This window comes from Balaenoptera physalus (genome assembly GCF_965194825.1).
Source record: "Balaenoptera physalus genome assembly, chromosome: 15".
In the NCBI taxonomy this organism is placed as follows: domain Eukaryota; kingdom Metazoa; phylum Chordata; class Mammalia; order Artiodactyla; family Balaenopteridae; genus Balaenoptera; species Balaenoptera physalus.
The window spans coordinates 85,929,806-85,955,465 of record NC_138894.1 but is presented as its reverse complement, the minus strand read 5'-3'; the positions used below and the strand labels follow the sequence as shown (position 1 = coordinate 85,955,465).

Below are 25,660 nucleotides of genomic sequence, written 5' to 3'. Positions count from 1 at the left end.
GCTGGCAGGCCTTATGCAAGCTGATCATAAAGCGGGCATGCTATGACTCGGGAAGCAAGGGTGTGACTAGTTTGGCAATATATTTAGAAATGACTGCTGGGTGCCCTGTGCCCTTGCACCCAGAACCTGAATGTGCAGCTGTTCTGATAATCAGCCAGTCCCCCAAACCTGAGGGCCTGATGGCTCCCCCATCTCGTGTGGCCTAAGGTCACGGGACGGGCAACCAGTGTGAGCTGGGCTGCCCAGGCCGCTGGAGAAACTGTCGTCCACTGACAGGACGCAAGACCCTGCTTCCTCGGGGGGCAGCGCACGGCTGGGACAGGTGGCCTGTCTCCATTCCCAGCAGGCACTGACCTCCCCAACCCTCGGAGGGTGTGGGGCTGTAGCCCTCTGGCCAGGGATCTCCCCTTTGATCCCACAGGCCTGGGGAGGATGGAGGCTGCACTTAAAGCTTGCTTTTTGTTTCTTAAGAATCTGCCTCCTTAAGAATCTCTGGTCGAGAGGAAAAAGAATCTGCTGTTCTTTTGAAACCAGGAAATCAGTCTTGAATCAAACTCACACATCAATACAAGTAAAGTGAAATGCTAACAAGAAAGCAAGAGGCATTAGTCCACTCTCTGACGAGGTGTTTCCTGCATTTATTTAATCAGGGGCATCCCAGGACTTCTGGTCCTGTGATTTTCTGACAGCTCAGGGAAGCTTCGCCATGCTGGGGAGCCCAGAGACCCCCGAAGGGGCTCAGGGCTCTGACCCTGCAATAACACAGCCAGCCAGCCTCTTTACCTGTTTTGCATAGAAGTTTTTGCCAGTGATAGTTTTTGGTAATGAGGAAGACCTTTTTTTTTTCCCCAAATTAGGCCACATTCACAGGTTGTTGGGGGTTAGGGCATGGACTTATCTTTTTGGGGACCACTATTCAACCCACTACTGCTGTCATTATTATTGTTATTACTATTATTAATATTATTATGAATGCTATCTGGGGGACACCTGAAACCTGGGGGTGGTAAGGCACTGCCACCCAGCAAGTAGGTGGAAAAGCCAGGACTAGAGCATACTTCTCCCAACTGACTCCTGTTTCTTCTTCCTCAGCACGTGGCCTCTCATGCTAGGGGACCAGGGTGCGAAGCCCAGAACGGAGCAGGAAGCAGCCTACAGACAGACAGTGATGGAGCCTGGGCTCAGGCAATCCTAGGCTGTCAGGGGGCAACAGAGGATGAGGGTGATGGGACCATCACAACTACAGGAGTGTCACTTTTCTGGAGGGAAAAGGGCACAACTTGACAGGTTTGCGTGCGCGACCATCACCAGTGACACAAGCCTGGACGCCTTGATGTAGCACGAATGCTTTATGGTGGGTCAAGGAAACCTCGGTGTACACTGAACTTGGCCTTGGCTGGGCTGTGTGACCTTTAGTCCCTCACTACTTCTCTCTGATCTTCAGATGCAAAGTCCGCTCAATGCTGACTTACAGCCATATGCACCAGCAAGCCTCTCTGGGCTACTCTGAAGATCAGACGAGCCTTTGCTTCTAAAGTACCATAGCTATTTATGTTCGTGCATTATCTCTGCCATTGGATGGAAAGGTCCTTAAGAGGAGGGGCCCACGTCTTACTGATTTCCACAAGCTATTGTAATAGGCTCGAAGCCCCGCACAAATGACAAATACTGACGGTTGAATTGGTACGAGTCAGCTTCCCTGAGGGCAGCGAACGGCTCAGTGTGGCTGGGGAGGGAGGAAGAGGCAGCAGAGATACAGCAGAAATAGGCTGGTGTCAGGCTATGGCGGACTTTACCTGCGCCCATGCTTTTTGTGATGTCAGACAGCAAGCTAGTCTATCAGATGCTTTTGTAAGTGTCAGTAGGAGGATGGGGCTGTGGAAAGAGCCTGGGGTCTCGTGCCCAACAGTCCTGAACTGTAACTTCTTGGAGCCTTGGCTGCCTTGTCTCTACAATGGGAACGATCACTCCCTTTCAGGCATCTGGGTCACCCAAGATTAAAAGTGACCAGTGCAGTACCTGGCACCCAACTGAACTTCAGCAAATACAACTGGCCCCCTAAATAAGTGGGACAAAACTGACCTGGGCTGTCAGAGTCAATGATTGTTATGGAAGTTCAAGGTCAATGCTGCCTGGAAGTAAGTAACTAAGAAATAGTACCATGGCCAGACTGCACTGAGCACAGCCTGAGAGGGAGTCTGGCTGGAGGGGTTTGTTGTCCAAGTTCCCAACGACTCTGGTGCACTCCAGCACCTCGTGCAAATAGTGGCAGCACTCATGCACCCCAAAGCCACGAGGGTCTCACATGGCAAATACCACCCCAGGACCACAAACCACCTGTGAACTCCCAGCAGCCCCTGGCCATCGGCTTGTGCTGGGTGTTAAGTGGCTTGTGTCGGGTGTTCTAGAGACCCTGCTCATGCCACAAGGCTCGGTGGGAGGCGAGGCCCTGGGGGCCAGGAAGCAGGAGATCTGGGCTCCAGTTTCTGCTCCGACCCTAAATGTCTCTCAGACCCGGGGCACATCACTCACCGCCACCTGTATCATGAATGAAATGGTCTTTGGAACTTAGGGCTCTCAAAGTCTAGAACAGCCCTTCAGTGGAGTGTTTCTGGAACAGCTTAGCCTGTGATATATACTGCCCTTTGAGAGAGTGATTTTCCGACAAGCCAGGCCTCTGCTAAAAGCACCGTGCAAGTGGAGGCCCTCCTGCAGACAGCCCAGGTCAAATGCAGCAGGTTCTACTTCTCACCCCACCGATTCCTGCTGTGCAACCTTGGGTGAGTCACTTTACCTCTCTGAGCCTCAGTTTCCTCGTGTGAGCCTCAGAGATAATGATATTTAGCTCATGCCACGTCCCAGCAAACTCTGGTTTCTAAAACGTCACAGAAAGTACAAATCTCATTTCTCTCGGACGCGACAAAGCTATCCAGCCTTTACCTTCCAGGACAGAGCCAGACATACCTTCCCAAAGCAGCGATGGGAGAAAACAAGCGCCTTCCATTATTCTCAGTAAGAGGAGAGGGGCCCAGTCAACATGGGGAAGAGTGACTGAGAACTACCTGTCGTGACAGCTGGGAGCCGGCTTAGCTGCACTGATGACAAGACGAGGGTCACCCTGGCCCAGGCAGACAAACACTGGGGATCCTCAGACAATAGCACAGCTGCTCCGGTTCCTGGGCCCCCCTGCTGCGAGGCAAATTAGGAGTCATTTGATCAACATTCATCGTCAAGATGCAAAGGGATTCTGCCTTTCCCAGTGGCACAGGGATGCAGGGGGCAAATGCATAAACACCCGCATCAGGGTCCTGGAGACCCTATACTTTGTGAAGGGGAAAAGAGAAGTGGGAACTGCAGACAGAAACATGCCTGGGATGAGATCCTCATAGAAACCGACTACAGAAAAATGCACTTTCTCTGTGAGACCCACTAATTTCTAACAAAACCCATATTCCTAAGCCTAGTGTTCAGATCTCTCCACAAACAGGTTCATACTGATTGAGAACCATCCTTATATAAGCTCTCAATTTAAGCCCAGTGTGATTTACCGCAGCTTTGTGTTTTCTTGCCCTGTTCCGCAGCCTAGACTTACCCCTTCATATACCTCCTTCCTTTCTATGATCTATCCAAGCAGCAGTGCCCTCACCTCCTCCATGAAGTCTCCTCTGATACTCTTCTGGTACCCAGTCCACACTGATCTCTCTTTTGTCTGAACTCTCATAGCACTTTCTGTCTGCACCACTCAGCATTTAGTGCCCGTGGGTTGCTTCATCACTTTTTGACTGGACTCTTACATCAACCTCCTAACTGGCTTCATCCTGCCTGGATTCTGTCCCCACGCTCTGCAGGAAGAGCTCTCTAAAGCACATCTGATGATGTGTCTTCCCTGCTTAAAACTCTGCAAGCACTTCCCACCACTTCTAAGGTCAAATCCAAATGCCACAGCATACTCCCGCCCCTCCCCTGAGGCTGCCCACATTCAAGTCACACCGAAGTACTCCTGAGGTTATATGATGAGGTGCTACCAAAAGTGGGACAAGAACTCAGCTGAGGGTTCTTCCCACAGTCCCAGGTTCTCCCAGGTCTAATGCTGGACCCCAGAGAAGATGGCTAGGAGCAAATGGCATTGAACCATGGCCAAGGTGAAAGAAATCAAGAGCAACTAAGTCCTTAGTCGTGATAAGCTTACAATATTATGGCAGTCAGCCAATCCACCAACCAACCAAGTGGGAGAGTAGACATCTGAGACTCAGACATAAGATAGTTCATTTGTTCTTTACAACAACAGTGATGAGGAAATTTTCAAAGCTGTGGAAACTGAGGCTTACAGAAGTCACAGCTCGTATCTGGACTAAAACGCCAGCCAAGATCCGACTTTGAGGTTCCAGAATGGTATATCCCATGGCCCAGTGGCCATTACTACATTGTACCTCTAAGCACCTTACACTCAACGTGTCTGATGCCGAACAACAGCACTTAGCTCCTAAGAGTTCATTCTGTCCAGGCGACCCTATTGATGAGTTCCTGCAACTCCTTAGATGGAAAGATTGTGACACTGGATGTTCATTTAACAGAAGAGGGAGAAAATTCCACTCCAACTGTTCTATACTTATCCAAAGACGTGATCAAAAACCCTGACCAGGCTAGTGTTTCCTCCATCAGACTTCCTAGTAATAATTGTGTGTGTTTATGGGGGAAAGGGTAGAAGAACAAGGTCCAGAAGAGAGCAAGACGAATATTTGGACAGAAGCACGCATGGAACCAATGGGAGCCTGGAGCCAGCTGGCACCAGCTCACCAGAGACAATTATACGCATGACTTCCCAACTTCATATGCAGTGAGATCTTGTAATTAGAAACCAGCCATGTGGGAATGTTTACACCATGGAAATTGGCAAACACTCCTAGTCAGGTTTGTTTTGTTTTCATTTTTCCCAGAGAATCAGTTATTAAACATTTACCAGCCACCACTCAATGGATCCATGAGAAGCCACTGAGTTGGGATGATGGGGGATTTAAGCTGTAGCCATAGCTGTGCCCCCAACTCACTGTTTGACTTGGGCGAGTATCTTCCCTTCCTGGCCCTCAATGACCTTAACTGTAAAAGGGGAGCAAAAAATCCTTGCTTTCTTGACACACCACTTTATAAAGTAGGACAGTGGACCTAAGGGCATTTTGGTAAATGCAAAGCTATGAGGACACATTTGGCAATGTCTGCAGACATCTTTGGTTGTCACAACTGGAGTGTGTGTAGTGCTACTAGCATGCCATGTGTAGAGGCCAGGGGCGCTGCTAAACATCCTACAATGCACAGGAGAAGCCCCACAACAAAGACTTATTTTGCCCCAAATGTCAGCAGTGCCAAGGTTGAGAAGCCCTGATCCAAACATATTGAAACATGGTGGCCCGTTCAAGTTCCCTGAACACATCAGCATCCAGGAGAAAAATAAAGGCAACTTGGGTCAATTCGCAGGAACCCTGGACGGTCAGTGGGTGCAGAACACTGTGATACGTGCTGCAGGGCGACAGCACAACGATACAACAGAGTTTCTGCGCTAACACAGTGCCTGGCACACAGTAGGTGCTCAACAGTGGTTTGTGGGAAAAGCAATGAGTCTAGCTGGAACCGCAGTGTACTCTCTCTAGCAGATCCACACTCCACTGTGGGCACACTCCCCCTCACAGTGACTCCAGGTAGAAGAAACTGACGAGAGGGATTTCACCTCCTCTGGGAGGGAGATGGGAAGAAATGGTGTGAAATCCCAGCCCCGGGGACTCGGGTCAGACAAATAATCACTAGCCTGGCAATCACAGCAGCAGTGGTCAGAAGAGCAATTTTATTTAAGTCACTTTTTTTTTTTTTTAATTATTAGCACCTTTAATTATTATTTATTTATTTATTTATTTGTCTGTGTTGGGTCTTCGTTTCTGCGCGAGGGCTTCCTCCAGTTGCGGCAAGCGGGGGCCACTCTTCATCGCGGTGCGCGGGCCTCTCACTATCGCGGCCTCTCTTGTTGCGGAGCACAGGCTCCAGACGCGCAGGCTCAGTAATTGTGGCTCACGGGCCCAGTTGCTCCGTGGCATGTGGGATCTTCCCAGACCAGGGCTCGAACCCGTGTGCCCTGCATTGGCAGGCAGATTCTCAACCACTGCGCCACCAGGGAAGCCCTAAGTCACTTTCTAATATGAGTTGAAACATCTTGAAAGGTGAGGTTTTCAAACCCTCTCTGCGGAGTCAATTGTTAAAAACACACAGCAGGCAGCCTTGCTTTCCACACATTCAGAAACCGCTTTTTTTTTTAGACAATCCTTTTCTCCCTGTACCACTTGGGACTGCAAATGCATTTAGCACAAACCACCCGAAGTGGAAATGGCGTTGGTTAAGAAACACTCCAGGCGCTGCGGCAACTATGGGGGACCAGGTTGGCACGGCCCAGACACTCACCAGGAAAAAGCGATGACACACCACCCACCGACTCTCCCCACGCCTCTGGGGCCTGGAGTCAGCAGGGCTGTGGGGCGAAGCTTCGCCACAAGCCTTTCCTGGAAGACCCCCCGTGAGACTCTCAGCCCCCCGGCCCTGCGCTGGACTGGGAGAGGCAGTCCATTTCTCAGGGAGTAGATGACAGGACAGGACCTCCCTCCGTGTCTCCCTGACCATAAACCATCTGACTCACAAAGCCCTTTAGTTAAAAGCCCAAGGGTTCAGAGCTAATTCTAGATGTAGCAGAAGCCAGCAGCTTCTCTGGCACCAGACCTGTGACCAGAATAATGAGGGTAATTTTGCCCCTCCTGGTCTATGAATGACGGCAACTCACTCAACTACAAATTAGACTCACAGGATGCCAGAGCTGGAAGCCACCTGAGCACCTGCCTCTCCTCCCCTACTCCACTTTAGGGATGTGGGCCCCTGGCCCAGGGGAGGGGGCAGACTGCCCAGGCCTGCTGTGGAGTTTCTTACCGACTCTTAGTCGAGTGCAGTTTTCTGAGGGCTCAGTGAGTCTTTTTTGTTCAGGTCTCTGAGCTCTGAACCTCAAAGCTTATTTGGAGCTCAGGAATAAGCTAGATACAATCCAGGTAGGACCTGGGGCCACAGGATGGAAGTAAGACAGCTTCAGGGGAAGACATTTCAGAAGTAACTACTTGGTGAGAACTCGGCTCCATCCTTGGATGAACTTGGCCCCTTCCATCCTCATCTCTCGTTCATTCTTCACGTCCGTGACCCGGAAACATGGGTCTTATTCTGCCCACAATGGAGATAAGGGGACCCAGTAAGAGAAGTAAAGAAAGTGCCGAAGCCCAAGCAGCTAGTGAATCCCTTTGATTCCGATGCTCTTGCCTTAAACAAATTCTTTTCTTTTCCATTATAAAGTCCTAATATTGAAAGCAACAATATGATAACTTCTTTAGGAATGGCAAAATCATTTTGCTACATTATTTATCTATATTATTATATTTTAATAATAATACATTATATATATATTATTATAATATTATTAATAATAATAATTATTAATAATCTCCAGAATTATTGGACGGCAAGCTTGACTTTTTCTCATACTAAAATGGTCAACATTTCTAGATGTGGTGTCAAGGGCCTGGGTCAGTGGAGGTGATAAGTAAGATGGACATCGTGACCTCATCTTGGTGTCTGAATGCAGCCACACACCTGAATGACACACAGGAGTTATAAAACCCTACCTGGTGGGTCGAACCCTTGTTTGGGGTGCGTCCAGACAGACGGACAGCAATAAGGAGGAAGGATCCCACTGAGGCCCACGCTGCAGCCTATCACTAGCTTCCTGTATTTCTTCCATTTTGGGGACGAAGGTTCTGAGAATAAAGTGTGGCACCTCCCTTGTGTTTTCTGGTAGCTCATGAGCTACCAGAAAAGATAAACACATGAAACAACAATTAGAATACAGTTTGGCAGTTGCTGTAACGGGAAGCCTAGGCTGAGGTGGAAGCACCAACGATGGGCACCTAACTCCACCCACGTGGTGGGGATCTGGTCGGTTCAGGCTTCATGGAGGGGTCAACGTCTGAGCTACGTCTGGAATCCACACAGGACTTAGCCAGGCCAACGGCGGGTATGAGAAGGAGAGTGGGGAAGGAGGGCAGAGGTCACAAGGCAATAAAAATGGACAGGAGTGATGGCGTTCCTGATGTAAGGAGCTACGTTAGTTGGGTATGGCCGGACTGTGAGAAAATGATGGGTCAGGTGGGAGGGAAGCCTGGACTGGACCTGGAGGCCGGGGCTGAGCTGGACCACAGGCGGCCAGCAAAGCCTCGTAAACGAATCCATCCTCCAAATGGGAGCTGGGTCACAGTGTTTACCTTTCACTATTTGGCAGGGACGGGGCGATGTTGTCAGGTTTATATCTTATGTCATATCTGTGTGTGTGTGTGTCTGTGTGTGTGTGTGTGAGCATACTTACTATTCCATCCTGGCTGTCAATTATTTTATCTCTAAAATGGGGAAAACATGATGTGCTCCATATCCCTAAAGTGTTATACGAATGAGATATTTAATAAAAGGTTTATTAAAGATTAAAAAAAGATGAGAAGCCTATACGAAGAATGATCGCTGCCTTCTCTCAAGGAACTCTAACATGAAAATATGCACCCCAGAAGAATGAACTGGGAGGAGATCATGGCACGCAGAGCAGAGGAGATCACTTCCTGCAGCCATAGGTATTCTCGTCTGGAAGGCCCTGCCCCATGCCGCATCCAGGGAGCAGCTTGCACCGGGCGCCTGTGTTCAGGACTCACTTTCCGATTCGCAGGACAGATATAAGGAGGCAATAAACTAAACATCAAACACCCACCTTTCTTATTTATCCAGTTAATGTTCCCAATTTGAGATAAAATAATTATTTTCACAAAGCCCTGCCTGAATCCTAGAGAATTCATAGGTGGGCAGAGCATATTTGCTATTCAGATGAAATGGCAAGTCCTTGCCATAAAAGGTGGGCAGAGAACTGCCCAGTTGATTTGTTTCTCCTCTCCATCAGCCCTGGCTCTTGGGATGTCTGACTGCTGCTGAAATCAGGCAAGACAAAGCCAAAGCAGACTGCCCACCCCAGTACCTGGAGCCAGGGCCAGTGCGTAGGGGGATAAAAGCTTCCTTCAGAGGGCAGCTGTTTCCAACCGTTCCACTATTACCTTTATTAGCATAACGTCGTGTCCTGCGTTTTGTAAAACACTTTCTTTTTCCATCTCGGGAAGAATGCAGCAAGAGAAATTGCTGCTACTGGGGGAAAAAAGTCTATAAAATCTAAACCATGGGGCATTTGTTCAAGACTCCTGGGTAATGATGTCTCTTGATATATAATTCATGATAGCCTTAAAGCTTGGCCTACTTCTGACACAGAGATCATATATTTTGGAGAAGTCAGGTGGGGGGGCAGGGAGAAAGAGAAAAATCACTTTTAAATGGTTCTGCTGTGCTTCGCCTTTTGAGTAAAGCCAGACCATATTTTGGACGACTCTCTTCTACCATAAGGGCTTCCCTTAAAGAGCTTTTTTTTTTTTTTCTCTCTTAAATAGAAGCGGCAGCATATCATCCAGTTTCAGTTTTATCTTCTGTAACACTAGATAAAGATGAGGCTGAACCCATCTGTTAACACATACAGACAGGCTGCAAACTGTGTGAAAGAGCACACACACACACACACACACACACACACACACACACACAATCCTTGCAAAAAGGGAGAAAAAAATCCACACTTTTAAAAAATTTATCATCAGCAATGCTACCCAATGCCGACTAGATAGCAGCACTTTTATCCTTTTATGGGCAGATTCAGGAGGAAGCCAGCCTCGCCACAAAGGCTGCTCCCCCTACGCTGCCACAAGAATTGGGATCCTGGGACTGGCTGCGGGCCAGGCCCTTCCCCTATAGCCTGGGGTTCCAACCTCATCAAACTCAGCGATGATCCCCCTGGGCACCATTACCTGCCATGTCTCAGTGCACTCGAGCTGATGCTAAAAGAATCGCAGGGCAGAGGGAGGGTTTCCACCCTCTGGTGCAAAGGCCATGCTCCCGTGGCTGGATTTTCTGGGGAAAAGGAGCAGGCAGGCTGCCTGGACCCCATCTGGTCACTTGGCATTTCCTAGGGCACTGCTGGTGAGGGAGGCACTGTGGATTACCCTCTCTAGGCTTTTCTTTTTTAATCTTTAGTTATTTATTTTTTGGTTGCGCCGCACTGTATGTGGGGATCTTAGTTCCCAGACCAGGGATCGAACCCTCGCCTGTCCCCTGCAGTGGGAGCGCAGACTGCTTAACCACCGGACTGCCGGGGAAGTCCCACCCTCTCGAGGCTTTGAAAACTGCTTCTGCTCAACAATTCCTGAAAACGCTGTATGCAACTGATCAGATCAGATGCAACAGATCAGAGACTGGAGGTCGGAGGTGACTTGGGTGGGCCCTCGCCAGAGCTGGCATTGCTCATATGTCCACAGTTACCTCTTTCAAGTGGGCACCGTGCAGTGGAGAGTCCTGAAATGCACAGAGTTCTTTTGTTTCTTAAACGCAGAAACCGTGTGAATCAGAGGGTTCCAAAAATAAGCAAGCTTCGTTTCATTAAGGAGGTGGAGCTTGAGCCCTCACAGTTCGGAAGAGGATGGGGGTGGAGGTGATAAGCACGAGCAATCGCCTAGGCCACTGCACTTGAAGAGGCTTACACGGTCTCTAGGGAGGGCCCAGAGCCCAAGCTACAATCCACGCACCCTGCGGTCTCCAACGCTAGGTCCTGGGGATCCCGCTTCTGCGGTGTCTCACGTCGCCCCTCCCCCCTCCCCCCACTGCTGCTGCCCTAATTTCGGTGCTTATTACCTTTCTCCTGGATGGCTTTGCACATGCAGCCAGATGACACTTCCTGAAGGAGCACAGCTGTCACTGCGTCACTCCATGGCTCAGAAACCTTTAATGATTTCTCCATTGGCCAAGAAACAAAGCCCAGCTTCTAATTTGTAAGGCCTTCTTCAGTAGGTCCCGGCCAAAATTCTAGCCTCACCTTCTTTTCCTCCTTCCCGTACCCTACCCTCCAGCTCAGTGTCACCTTTCCAGCTGTCCCACCTGCATGCCCTTGCTCTTATATTTCCCTCTGTCTAAAATAGTTTGCTCTCTGCTCCATCTCCTGGATCCTATTCATCCTTCAAGACCAGATTCAAAGGCTACTTCCACCATGGTCTCAAACTTGACCCCCAGGGAAAATTTCTCTGTCCTCTGACCTCCCATAATTTTACCATCTCAATCGCATTCTTTTGTGAAAACAGATTCTGTAAGTGTTGCTTTACTCCTTAGGCTGTAAGATGAGGGCAGAGGACTGCTCGATTGACTTAGCAGGTTTATCCTATCTCGATCGGTCCTGGCACATAGGAGGTGCTCATTTATGTTAAATAAGTGACCCACGCATGGTGAGGAAGGCTGCAAGATTGCAGACGTGCAGCTCTTTTGTGGGAGCACAGCTATCTAAAGAGATCAGATGAGTGCAGTGTACATGTGCATCATTAAAGGACCCTAAGGTATGCAGGGGAGGCAAGCTGGGTGGGCTGGCGTCAGAGGTGGATGATGTTCATGACCTCCATCGTGATAAATCCAATGGTCAATTCTCAGTCTCCGTCTTTACCAGACCGTCAGCAATTCTGCGCAATTGAGTCCTCATCCCTTCTAGAAAGTCTTAGGAGAGCACAGTCTCCTATTTTTCCTCCTAGTTAATGTCTGCTCCCTCCCAGTCTCCTTAGCTGGTTCCTTTTCTTTTTTTCCAAAACTCTTGATATTGGCATTCCTTAGGGCTCAGATCTTCAGTCTCTCTCTTCCCTATCAGGACTTAACACCTTTGGTGATCTCACCCGGCGTCATGGCTGTAATATCACCTATATTTTGATAAATCTCAAATGCCTATTTCCAGCTTTGAACTCTCCCTTGCTTGCACTAATCACAGCCTGCTCAAAATCCACACTTGGATGCCGAACTCAGACTCAGAGTGGCCCCAACCTGAACTCCTCCCTCGTCTCTGCTCCCAATCCTACTTCATCCACAGTCTCTCTCATCTCAGCTAATGACAATTCCATCCTTCCAGTTTCTTAGCACAAAATATTGAGTCATCTTAGCCTCCTCTTTATTTCAGATCCCACATCAAATCCTTCAGGAAATTCTTTTGGCCTTACCCTTAAAATATATCCAGCACACATCCAAATGTATCCCCTTACTCTCCTTCATTTTGTCCCATGCTCTTTTGACCTTCTGATAAACTAGAAAGCGATAAACATTATTTTATTACCTTTGCCTGAGTTATAATAACTTTATTATCTGCTTTTTCTCACTAATGTCTCATATGCCCAGCGCCTAGAGCAATGCATGGCACAAAGTAGGCATTCAACAAATATTTGTCAAATGCATGAACGAATGACTTTAGCTGATGACCTCTGAACTGTAGCTTAAACAATAAGTAGCATTTAGCCTCAAAGAAAGGCAACCACAGCTGAAAGGCATCTGTAGGTAGGGGGATTGGAGGAGCAAGGCCCTAGAGATACATAGAACCTTCTCCAACCTCTTCAGATGCAACGGTGTCACGAAAGCCTGCCTGCAGGATACAAAACCATGAAAGAAGCCGGACCTGAGCAGTTTCCAGCTTGTCTGTACCCGCCAAGAACGTTTTCAAGGGACTTCAATGGACAGCTATGTTTTTTTTGGTGAAAAAGACAATCAAAATGGAAATGAAAGACACAAAAGTTGGAGAATAATTGTGTGGAAACACCCCCTGTACAATTTTATTTACATTACACATTATTTCGCACCTTTTTTTCCCCCTAAAATATTACAAAGACATTAGCCCTGGTTCTATCCGTTTTCACCCATAATTAGACATCCTGTAAGTCCATGTTCAGGGCCAGGCCCACGTCAGTCCTGCTCCCTGTCACACCCTCTGTGCCCACCCAGGGACAGTAAGTGTTTCAAAATTATTTGTTCAATGAATGAAGACATGAATAAACGCCTTCTAACTGACTCCTGCCAGGACCAGCGCCACGATGTAAGAATATATTCTGAGAAAGAATGGAACGCGCCTTGAGACTTGTCCTCAAGGCAGAAAATACATCAGCCCTCACTTCCGCCCAGCCCCTTACCCAAGTGCCTGGTTTCCAGCAGACATTCGAGAAGGATTCAGTGCCTAGAAGTCAAGTTCATCTACAGTAAGTCCTCTACATATGAACCTTCCAGTTTCAAACTTTCAAAGATGCGAATGTGCGTTCACATGTCCAATCACGTAAGTACATCCTCTACAAGTGGTTGTGCTTTTGTGTACTTTACTGTACAGTACTGTATAGAGTACAGGAGTACAGTATCTTTATTTCAAGCCCAGGATGTCTGGAAACAAGCATAATAGCAGCAGTGATGTAGCTGGTACTACTGTACTTTTCAAGGTACTGTACTGTAAGATTAAAAATGTTTTCGTGGGGCTTCCCTGGTGGCGCAGTGGTTGAGAATCTGTCTGCCAATGCAGGGGACACGGGTTCAAGCCCTGGTCTGGGAAGATCCCACATGCCGCGGAGCAACTAGGCCCGTGAGCCACAATTACTGAGCCTGCGCGTCTGGAGCCTGTGCTCCGCAAGAAGAGAGTCCGCGATAGTGAGAGGCCCGCGCACCGCAATGAAGAGTGGCCCCCGCTCGCCGCAACTAGAGAAAGCCCTCGCACAGAAACGAAGACCCAACACAGCCAAAAATAAATAAATAAATAAATAGATAGATAAATAAATAAAATTTTTTAAAATAATGTTTTCTTTATGTTTTGTGTGTTTGTTTTTTATGTATTATTTGTGTGAAAAGTGTTATAAACCTATTACAGTACAGTACTATACAGCCGATTGTGTGAGTTGGGTACCTAGGCTAACTTTGTTGGACTTACGAACAAATTGGACTTACGAAAGCGCTCTCAGAATGGAACTCCTTTGCATGTAGGGGACTTACTGTACATGCAGACCTGGAAGTGGGAAAGGGCGCTAACGTACATCCATCTTCTTGACCCTGTGCTAGCATCTCAGCATCTCTACTCTGTTGCTGGGATTTGATCCAGGGTAGAGAGCTGGTGTGAAGCACTTGGGCGTGGTGTCCACCCTGCCATCCAGGGAGGTTATGGCTGGAATCAGAAAGGCTCTACTCTACAATGAGTCCTTTTCGTGGATGGGCTGAGTCACAGAAGCCTCAGTGTTTGCATCTGTAAAAAGGGAATTATCACACCAGCGGGCCGCGCGAGGATTGGTAAGCCCCTTGGAAGATTGACCTCACTGAGTTGTAGCCTTGGAAGACCATTTCTTCTCCGGGGGCTCCCTGCCATGTCCCCCAGGGAGATGGGGCTTTTCGTGCTATTCAAGATGCCTCTGTCCAGCAGATGCTGTGGCTTAACTACTGTTGTCCAACAGAAGCTTCCCCTAGGCATGTTTTCTTCGCAGATGTTTGTGCAGACACTTGTCGTTACCAAACTCAGAAGCGTGATTAGGGGCTTCTGGGCTCTGAATAGAGTCAGGAATTAATGGGGCTGAAGAAGTGACTTCCTTGGAGACCACACTTAGATAATCACATGGAAGATGAATCCGGCATCGCTGTGCAAGCTTTCTTCTACCTTTGGGGGGGTCTTTAACGTGGAAGGGGGTCAATGATTGCCATGGGAAATAAGGGGAAAGTAGAGCAGAAAAATAAAGCAGGATGTTCACAGCCCTGCTGCCCATACACACACACACACACACACACACACACACACACACACAAACACACAGAGCCACTAAGCCTCCTGGAGGTCGCAGCTGCTCAGATTCACCTCATCTATCAAAGAAACTGATTATCAAGGAAACTGATTAACAGCAAAACGAAAAAGTAGAAATTCCCATTTTCATTGTGGTAGAAATCAGGGGAGAAAGACCTGGGTCAGAACATTCTTTCATCTGAAAGTCATATTTCAATTGAACTTGCAAATGTTCTGGGGACCACTGGCAGGAGAGTGGAAAACATTCATGAGAACCAACATTCCTTTCATTTGTTTTCCAACACGAGGGTATTCTCACGGCCACTAAGAAGAATCACACAAGCCTTATGCCCGGCATTTATGAGCCTCTGAACTAATGAACTTCCCTCTTCTTGGCTTGTATATCTATCTATTCAACAAACATTAGCTGAGGTGAGCAAGGACATGTCCTGGGTGGTACAAAGGGTGTGGGATTTGGAGCCCAGGGGCCTTGGCTTCAACTTAAACAGTCTTAAAACAGGCATCTCCTCTCTTGGAGTCTCAGTTTCTTCATATAGTAAAATGAAGCTAAGCGCCACCCCCATGTCACATGGCTGCTGAAATTTAAACGAGCTCCTGTCTTACAGACCTAGCACAGCATCTGATATGTAACAGGCCCTCGAGCAACACTGAATCTGAATTGAATGCCTGTTAAGTAAATGCTACTCTGTTACTTGAACCACATGTACTTCTGACTTCAAAGTGGTCATATTATCGGGAAGGGAGATTGGAATACATGCACCGACATCTCTAGCGGGAGAGAGAAACTAGTGAAAGCTCTAAGACATCACAAAGAAAATGCTCTGGAGGGTCAGAGAAGGCAGAGGTTATTTACAGCCAGGGACATTCGGGAATGCTTTCTGGAAGAACGGATACTCGACGGAAGAGGATGCCACAGTTTATTTTAAAGGATAAGGAGGGAGGATGGTTTATTTATACTTTAATACGTAGAAAAGTCCAAGCCATTATACTTGGTTATTTGGAGGGTGTAAGAAAAGAAAGAGAACACGACAAAAACCCTGTCCCTAGATAATTAATAACCCAGTTGGGAAGCAGTCGTGTATATACACATACACACATACACAAGTCAGCTGTCCCTGACAATTCGTAACAAACGGCTGATGGATAATTCAGAAATCTGGAGTGACTGAAATGGCAAGGCAGGCCATGGAGTGCAGTCATTAGTGTGCAGGAAGGTCTCAAGTAGTAACTGGGGAGCTCTGGTTTCTCCCTTCCTGTGTGCCAATATTCCCATCTGTAAAACAGATCCAACCATGTGGCAAACACGTGCTAATTTACGTCCTTAGTCTAGGGGGACAGCTGATGGGGTCAGGGTGGCCAGGCCACAACCCTGGGGCCACAAGCAGCTTCATCTATTTCTTCTGTGTGCTGTACAAATATTACCATTTCCCACGTGGCTATGAAACAGAACATTTTGCAAATCCCTCGTCTAGATGATGTCAAAGAATCCTGCTTGTTTGGTCAACCTATCAAGCAGAGCCTGAGTATGGCCCTGAAAATGGAGAGGTTTTGAATTGGCTAAAAGCAGAAGCCAAGTTGGTCTATGCAAGGGGAGCTAGGGCTCTGGGCATAGCCCTGGCAGGTGAGCTCTGGCCTCCCTGCAAGACCAAGGAAGGCCCATAAAGTGTTGAAGCCTCCTCATTGTAATGTTCCGTTTTCTTTAATTGGTTTTATATTTTTAAAAATGGTCTCTGTGATGGTTAATATTGTGTGTCAGCGTGCTGGATGACAGGGTGCCCAAATATTTGGTTAAACATGATTCTGGGTGTGTCTCTGAGGACGTTTCTGGATGAGATTAACATCTGAATCCGCAGGCTGAGTAAAGCAGATTGCCCTCTCCAATGTGGGTGGGCCTCATCCAACCCAGTAAAGGCCTGGATAGAGCAGGAGGCCGAGTAGAGGAGAATTCACTCTCTGTCTGTCTTTGAGCTGCTACATTGCTTTTCTCCTGCCTTCTGACTTGAATCATCAACTGCCCTGGTTCTCAGGCCTTTGGACTAAGACTAAAACTATACCATTGGCTCTTCTGGGGCTCCAGCCTTTAGACTGCAGGTCTCGGACTTCTGGGAGATATATATTATATATTTATATATTATATACGTCTATTGGTCCTGTTTTTCTGGAGAACGCACACTAACACATACCAGGTAACAGGGGATGCTAATTTGCTCAAGAAGTGAAATCACATCTGGTACAATTTCCCTTCCAAAAAGATGTTTTATAGTTATTGAATGTATTAATGTAAATTAGTGACTAGACATTGAGCCTTCCTGTGTCATCACAGTTGATATGAAGCAGAGAAATGAACACATATATTCAAATACTAAATTAACAAATGTGTAAATTTGAAGTAGGTCTGGGAAGTGCTCTGAAATCCAAAAGACCTTGTCTAAATGCTGGTTTTGACATTTGTGAGCTGCCTGACTGCAGATAAGTAAGCATCTCAGTTTTCTCACCCGTAACACCAGTACAGATACTCTTGTCAAGTTATTATAAAGCTTAGAGGCAGCTCAGAGCTTAGTGCACAATGGGTGTTCAGTAAATGTCAGCTTCCTGTCTCCCGTTAAAAACCCATCATCCTACAAGGCCCTACGATGCTGTCTGGCCTCCACCTCGCCCCTCCCCGCTGCCCGCTTCACTTATTCCCCCAGACAGACCGCAGGCCCTCTTTTCTCTGATTAGGCAAAGCACACTCTCACCTCGGGGTGGCCCCCCTTTCCCTTTCTTCTGCCTGTACAATCCACGCTCTTCCTGCAGATGTGGACGTGCCTCCCCTCCCACTTCTCTCAGGCGTCTGCTAATCAGACTGCCTTCTCTGAACCACCCACATCAACATGAGCCTCTTCACTCTCTACCCGCTTTCCCCGGATGTACTTCTCCTCATAACTCTCACCACCGCCTAACAGTGTGTGTGTATGTGTGTGTGTGCATGTGCGTGTGTGTGTGTGTATGCATGCATAAAAGCTAACAGCAGGGCCTTTGTATTGTTCGGTCCAGCAACATAGTAGGTGCTCAATAAATGTCTGTTGACAGAATGGAATGAGGGAATGAAGGAGTCAGGCTCAGTCTTCACAGCCCCGCTGCCACCGCACACGTGCAGAAGTACAAAAGCAAGACGTTCAGTCTTGGATAGAAGCTGATGACAGGGTATGGATGGGAGGAACTCACCCACCGGGGAGCCCCAGCTGGCTTAATTAACCCTGAGCTCGCCTCGCTCTCCACGGCTGGGTGGAGAGGGCCTCTGTACAGGGGACCACCTCTCCTGACCACGAGGACCACCCTCACACAAACACTTAGAGCCACACTGGAAAGGTTTTCATAAACACACATCCTCACCCTCCTCGGCCTAAGCAGCTAGGGAGATAATGTGCCCTCAGAAAGCTTGGTCCAATCATCACACAACTGACCACTATCCTATGCGGTGCCAAAAACACACGCTCTGAGTCAGACACACTTGGGTTCAAGTCCTGGCCGCTCCATTTACCAGCTATTATAACCTGAGCCAAGTGCTCCTATGAGGCCCTGAGCCTTAGTTTCCTCTTCCATAAAATGGGCATAAGTAATAAGGTGTGCTTTCTAGGAAGAGTCAGGGAGACCACGCAGGTGGGAAACCGAAAATCCATGTCCTTTAACTTGAATGACACGTATCGGAGCTGCACACAGAACGTCTTCCCCCACTAACGCCCGCAGAAAGGAAAATGATTAAGATGTCAATAAGGCCTATATTTTCCCCGTTATTACTAAAACACAGCACTGTAAATGAGCTGTTTTGTCTTGTGAAAACCTGTTAAATAATGCTGGTGACGAAAGGGTTAGATGCTGAAGTGGATTTTGAAATTCCTGGACGCTCAGGATGAAATTATTTACATTAAAGGTGTTAGAGAAAAGGTAAATTTCAATTACAGAATAAAAAGCAAAACAACATTTTATTATTTGCAAGTTAAAAATGCAATTTACACTGGCCTCTCAGAAGTTGCCTTCTCGAGGTCTGAGGGGAAAAACAGACGATGATGGTTTGCCAGGACCCCCAGAGGATGTTATACGCGTGAGAAGCGTCTCCTGCTGTGTGTGGCGGTCACCTGTGTTTTAACCGCCCCCTGGGGTCCGGTCGGTCCCCTCTTGCCTGCGATTGGCTCGCAGTGTGTTTCTTGAGCTGCATTTCACACATAGAGGCCCCATGCCTTCGACAGGCTGGCCCGGCACGGCGTCAGCGAGACACGATCAGGGGCCCCGGACAGACGTCCCTTTGAATGCCCCTTGTGCCTCCAGTGAGCATTGCTTTGGGAAGTTCCTGCCTGAGTCACCACCGCAGCAGGTTGAGGCCCCTGACCGGAACTGACGAGAAGTCCTGCCCACCAGGAAGCCCAGCGGGCCCCTGACCACCCAGGCTCAGGTACAGCAGGGGCGAGGGCCCTGAAGGCTCTCCCACTCTCTGCACCACGTCAGGACAGGAGCGCGGCCATGTCCCTGCCTTCTCACCGTCCCTGGAGTCCCACAGCCCGGCCTCAATCCAAGGCCTCCCCGCTACCTGTGCTCTCCCTTCTCAAAGACCAGCGACACGGAGGACGGTGCCCCAGGAGCACACGGCTGCTCTTTGCTTGCCGCTCTCCCTCCTGTGCCCAGAGCTAAAAACGAAAACGGACCCTGAGTGCACTGAGCACCCACTATGTGCCAAGCGTGGCTCCGAACGCGCCACAGGCATCGCCCCATTAAATCGTCACAGCACCTCCAGGAGGAAGATGGAGTTCTTACCGTCCGTATTTTGCAGATGTGAGCAACGAGGCACAGAGAGGCTGAGTAACTAGCGCAAGGTCACACAGCTGCGGAGGAGAAGAGTGGTGGTCCACACCTCCTGCTTGGCCTTTGGCCCTGCCCTCACATCTTCGTGCCTTGGTTTTTGTTTCTTTAAATTTAAGAGACTACCATTGCTCCTAGCAAGACAGGGAGGGTACAATAACAACAACAAAATAAATGTTTTGGAAAGCTCCAAAGAGAGACACAACAACAGTCAAAAGTGCGGTTATTACCGTCCCTCACGAGGACAGTGACCATCGACAATACTGGGGACCTTGAGTTACGTTTGCACCCTGAGAGTTCTTTGATGTCACGATATGAGTTCCCGTGTGAGGGGCAAAAAGGTTTCAGAAATGTGATTATATTTGAATTTAAGAACTAAATTGATAAACCTGTTTATCTAGCATACAGTTAAAATACATGCTTTGCCAAATGTTCTCATCTTAAATAGACTGGAAACCTTAATTGTATTTGACTCTTGGGCTCCCAGAGTACTGGAGCTGCTGTGACCTCATGGAGTTATTCAGAACAGCTAGTATGTATCCAATACCTACTATTTGCCAGGTACACTGCTAGGTTTTACCCCTAGCGTAGGTAAATGACCCCAAATTTCTTCCATCCTGGAGAAGCTACGTTCGAATGTAATTGAATGTTGGCTGGCGCAGTGTAGTCTAGTTGACTTAAATAGCAACCTCAGACATGAGCTCAGTTCCTACTAGGCCATCAAATATTATTTTACTAAGAACATAACATTCACATCCTGTTTAACAGGTTTACAGTGTAGGGGTGGTAACAAGAATATACAGCCTTTCTGGCTGCCATGTGACTTGTATGTACCACCTCCCCTCCCGTGGCAGGCAGTCACAATTGATACAGGACTTGGCCATTGGCCCTGTTTAGCAAATGGAATGTGAGTAGAATAAAGCAGAAGTTTCAAGAAGCATCTCAAGTTTCTGCCACCTCGGTCACTCTCTTCCCTGTCATGAGGAGGACACTTTCCAAGAAGCCGCTGCCCCTTCAGCCCGGGTCTCAGAATAAGAAATGCGGGCCAGCGCCACGAAGCCAACCAGCAGCCCCTGACATGTGACGTAAGTGAGAGGCTTACTGCTACCAACCACTGAAATTTGGGGGTTATTTCTTACTGTGGCAAAACTGACTAATACACCACCTGATGCCATAGTAAGTCATTTCATATTCACAGATATTACGTTGAGGTCAGCAAAGAAGGAATCACATCCACTCCATGACTAAGGTCCCGAAGACCTAAGAGCGGTTAAGTGATGGCCCAGAATCAAACAGCAAAGAGATGAAAGCCATGGGAACAAAACTATATACTTTATCAGAGCTGATTATAATTAAAAACAAGACTGGCTCACCTTTAGTGTAAAAATCTCTCCTTTTTTTTGCAAACTACAGATCAATTCAAACACTAGCCAATCATAAAGATTTCACTGGTCTCTGGGTCAATTCCTGGTATCAGAGATGATGTAGCAAAAGTACTTGAGACACTTAATAAAATAAATGCAGAACTGAAGGACAGGGCTTCCATCTCCGTTGAACTGACAGGGCTCCTAGCCTCAGGCCTTCTGCCAGTGGCTGAGAGGCTGTTCCCTGGCTCTAGGAAGGCTTCCTGAGCTGGACGGTGTAGCTCTGCAGCGGCTACGTGACAAATATCCCCAGAATGCCCATCACAGGCCTGGGATCTGCCCAGGGAATGGTGTGTTATTTCACCAGGAAATTCAAACATAAAGAGACCCTGACCTTAAAACCTTTATGGGGAGGTATTCATTCAGGACAGAGGCTCACAGGATCTGACATAAGTGACTAATTCAATTTTCTTGTTTCTATTGTTTTAAATTCAAATCCTATTGTTCTTTGCCTCTGCTTTATTCTCTTCTTTCCCTCTTACTTTCACTTTTTAAAAAAGCTCCTTTCAACACGAATGAGTGAGTCACCTTAATCGTTTATTTAGACACATTTCAGGCTGGCTCAAAGCTCTGTCCCAGCTTGTTGACATATAAGGAAAGCATTCTACATTCTGCAGCAGCTGATCTTTTCACGTGAAAGCTCAATTTTCAACAGCTATTTTTTGTGGGGGGTGTCTGACAGCGCTGGCACCCTGCGTGCTTTTTCATGGTAATTCACACTGTTGGTTTCCTACCCTGACCCATGCAAGGCCAACTTCTGACACCCTCCTCCTATTTTACCCACAGATGCTGTTTTCATACAGCACCCAAGGCCTTTCATATCCTGAGCAACTATCCTGGCCTTTTTCTTCCATTAGTGTAATATCAGCCAAAAAAACAATCAGCCCCATAGTGTTTAGGTGAACACATACATGTGTACATTTTTAAAGCATTGCACTGAACTGAAGAAACCAGACACTAATAAAAAAATCAGGAAAAGCAATTCTGAAAGCTGGAAGAAAGCCCAAACAGGCAGTCAGAGACATACCAGGAGAAGCAAAGTTTAGAAAAATTAAGTTGTGAATCAACGTTAGACTTCATCCAAACCTCTCACCGGTACCACATTGCTAACAGAGGTCCCTCACGGCCATGTAAGTAACACCTTGTAATTCGTACAGCGCTTTTTACTTGTTGGCAAAGCTTGTTATGTTCTAATATCCCTGGGAGGGAGGGCTGAAGATCAAGTCCTTTGGTGGGTGAGGAGATGAAGGCCCAGAAAGACTGTCACTTGCTTTACACAGGTCACTGACAGGTACAGAAGTAACTCTCCATCCTTTAAAAATCAGGTACTGTGACTTTTCGTTTCCCCACCTTTAGATCTTTGCGACACGCACTTGCAGCCACAGGTCATTCAAGGGCTCTTAGTCCATGTGCTGTGAAGTATGGTTTTTCGTAAGGGCTGTGCTGATCTGTGTCTATACAAGCATCCAGCTCAGTGCCTGTGCACAGCCCATCGTCAAAAGAGAGTTGCTGAATAATGGCAAGACGAATCTTTGCTTTTTCCTTTTTTTATTTTTAAACCAACCCATCACCTGACACACCAGTGGAAAAGGAATCACTTCCCTCCCCATCTCTCCTTAATGGACACGCCATCATTTTATAACTATGTCATACACACTTTGACACACACATACCTCTGGCTGGGAACCCAGTTTCATCACTGCCTTGTTGAAATGCCCTAATGGCTTCCCAAGGACTTCAGAATGTTTTCCAGCCTCAAGATCCACGAACTGCTACCCCTTCCCCCAGGGCACCGACCCTACTGAGCTACTTGGACCAACTGCTCTGAGTTGGGACAGAAGGTGTGAGCCTCTATTTGTCCTGAGGATGCAGGATTCGGATTGGGAGCAGATATGAAGGTGGGAGCTGACAGCCAGCGGAGGTCCCTGACCTTGACGAGTCACACGGGAAGTCAAACGTGTCTGCTCAGCCCTCTTCCCGCCCCCGCTTTAGCTGATCTGCATTTCCTAGGCTCTTTCCCTGCCTCAGAAGAAGCAGCCCAGGCCTCTGAGACCAGTATTCAGCTCTGCGAGGGAAACTCCCCACCAGGGAGAAAGCTCTTTTCTTTCCTGAAAGGTCTCTAGAGACAAGGCCTTCCAGGTCCCTCTGAGTCAGCAAAGTGGTGAGTGGGAAGTCCTGGCTGGACTCCCCCGACACACTGAGGGTTTCCCGAGAGCTCCTTGCTCCGGCCTGTGGCCACTCTTTTGTAAACACTGATCCCCAGCAGGGATCCCGGCAGCCCCCCTAATGCCGGGCTTTCGGGTGAAGCCCTCTCTCCCCTCCACCCCCCCCATCCAGTTAACACCCTGCTCACCACAGCTTCCACTTCCAGCTTTCTCCTGGCCCCTCATTCTTTCCCTAGCAACCCTTTGAAGGCTGTCCAAAAAGGAACTTGCTAATTGGAGTTTAGAAGTGGCATGCCTTCAAACTCCCCATGTTATCAAAAGAATCGCAAATAAACTTTCATTAACATTCTTGGCTTAAAAAAAAAAAAGAACATGGAAAAGAATATATTAAAAAAAGAATGTATATATATATGTATAATTGAATCACTTTGCTGTACAGCAGAAAATAACATTGCAAACCTACACTTCAATAAAAAAAGTTTTAAACAAAAAAAAAAAGAAAAAAAAAAAAAAAAGGAGCAGAGGTATCATAAATGCTGCACTCTCCCGCCACTCCAGGCCTGGCGCGAGGTGCTGGGGATGTGAAAACTAAGGGTATGCGAGGCCTTCCCTCCAGGGTGCACAGGCCAGTGTGAGGACAGACCAGTGGAAAAGGAGGCTGCAGACATACAGCAAAGGTTCTCAGTCGGAAGCAGCAGGAGAGCACTGAAGTCACTGGCCAGCCCTTGGCTGTGTCCCCGACCTCCCCACCTGCCACTCGTCCACTCAACCACAGCCCTGGCCTCCGTGCTGCTCCTCCCCGGGCCAGGTTTTGAGGTTTTGCACTTGCCGACTCTCCGCCTGGAACACGTTTCCCCCAGCGAGCTGTGTGGTTCACCCTCTCACTCCCTGCAGGCCTTCCCCCCCACTGTCATCCTCTCTGAGGACTTCCCTGACCACCCAACCTAAAATAGCAACTCTTTCCCCCCAGACTCCGTCCCCACACCCCTCACTCTGTACACCCATCTCTGCTTCACCTTCCTTCATCAACACGTGACTGTCTAACATCATCTCCATTTTACTTGCTTATATGCCTATGGTCCATCTTTCCCTGATAGATTATAAACTCCATGGGGGCAGGGGGTTTGTCTGTTTGGTTCACTGCTGACTCTCCAGATACTGACCCAGAGAAGTGCCTGACTCATTGTGTGTGCTCAACAAATATATGTTGAATAAGTGGCTGGATGATGGATGGATGGATGAATGAATGGGTGGACGGATGAATTTGATGGGGAGTTGGGGGAGGTTTCCAGGAGAATGTAACACCAGAAGTAAATCTCAGAGAATCTGTCTGGGTAAGGAAAGAGCATCTTGGAAAGAGCATGCATAGCTCGTGTGTGATCCTGGGTAAATCACATTACCGCGGTCTCTTCTGTAATATGAAGCTAATGCATAACATTGGTAAGTCTGTGATGAGCCACGGAACTAGAACAGGAGTTGGGGCCGGCTCAAATAAGCCAAGGATGGTACAGGCTGATGCAAGATGGGAAAAGACAAGAGGAACCATGCCTTTCTCCACAACCACCAGCTCGGGTTCTGACCGCAGCAGACAGAGACAATGAGGCAGAAAGCTGGGTGGGTCAGTTGGACTCCATTTCATGATTCCACAAGGGGTGCTTCGGTCCTCAGCCAAAGGCAAAATCCCAAGCCCCCGAAAGAACCATACTCTGAATTGTTAATTCACAAAGCAAGTCACAACCTTCCATGTGCTGTCTGTCTTCAGGTAAACAATTACATCTCTCTGAGACTTAGTTTTGACCTCTATAAAATAAAGTCCACAACATCTCCCATTCAATGAAACATAAAAGTTTCTAGAACAGTGTCTGGCACTTGAGGAGTGCATGGCAAAAGTTTGTTATACGGAATATATTATTTGCATGAAGTTTACATTATGGGAGGGAGAACCATAGGACTCCATGCTGGAAGGAGGCAAAGAACTCCCGCCATGATTGCATTTTCTGAGGCTTAAGTAGAACCATGGCAGAAAAAAAAAAAGATTTGATTTTCCTAAAAAAAAATAAAACTGTGGCCTGGAAGCAGTGTGAACTATGTGGTGTGGGAAAGTGTAGGGCTTTGAGAGCCAGACAGACTTGACTCAAAATCCTGGTGCCCCATTTTCAATCCTATGTCCTTAAAGCAAGTTTTTAAAACTGTCTTAGCTTCAGTCTTTATCTGCAAAAGAGAAAGAAATGTATCTACCTTGCAAGGTTGTCTGTAGGGTGAGGGATGTATACAAACAGACTAGCAAAAGAGAACTGATAGGAATTAAAGGCATGTTGAAGATCACAATTCATTGTCATGAACATAACTGAAAATGTGGTATACTTTGAAAAATTAGGGGTCATGTTGGTATTGGGTAACCTGTAAGTAACTATGTAGAAAAAAATAACTCAAGCGCATATACTACGAAATAGCCAGCACACTGTTGT

General features: G+C 47.6%; 1 protein-coding gene across 3 annotated transcripts in view; it reads right to left on the bottom strand.

The window, feature by feature from the left end:
* The window catches only part of CYRIA (CYFIP related Rac1 interactor A), a 107,993-nt gene that overhangs the window by 70,330 nt on the left and 12,003 nt on the right, over positions 1 to 25,660 (bottom strand). The window contains exon 1 of one of the 3 annotated variants that reach the window (XM_082426446.1): positions 3,063 to 3,277. The exons of the other annotated variants lie outside the window; for them this stretch is intronic. The gene's annotated coding sequence lies outside the window, so the exon portion shown is untranslated. Of the gene's footprint in view, positions 1 to 3,062; positions 3,278 to 25,660 lie in introns of those variants that run through there. 3 annotated transcript variants of the gene reach the window in all.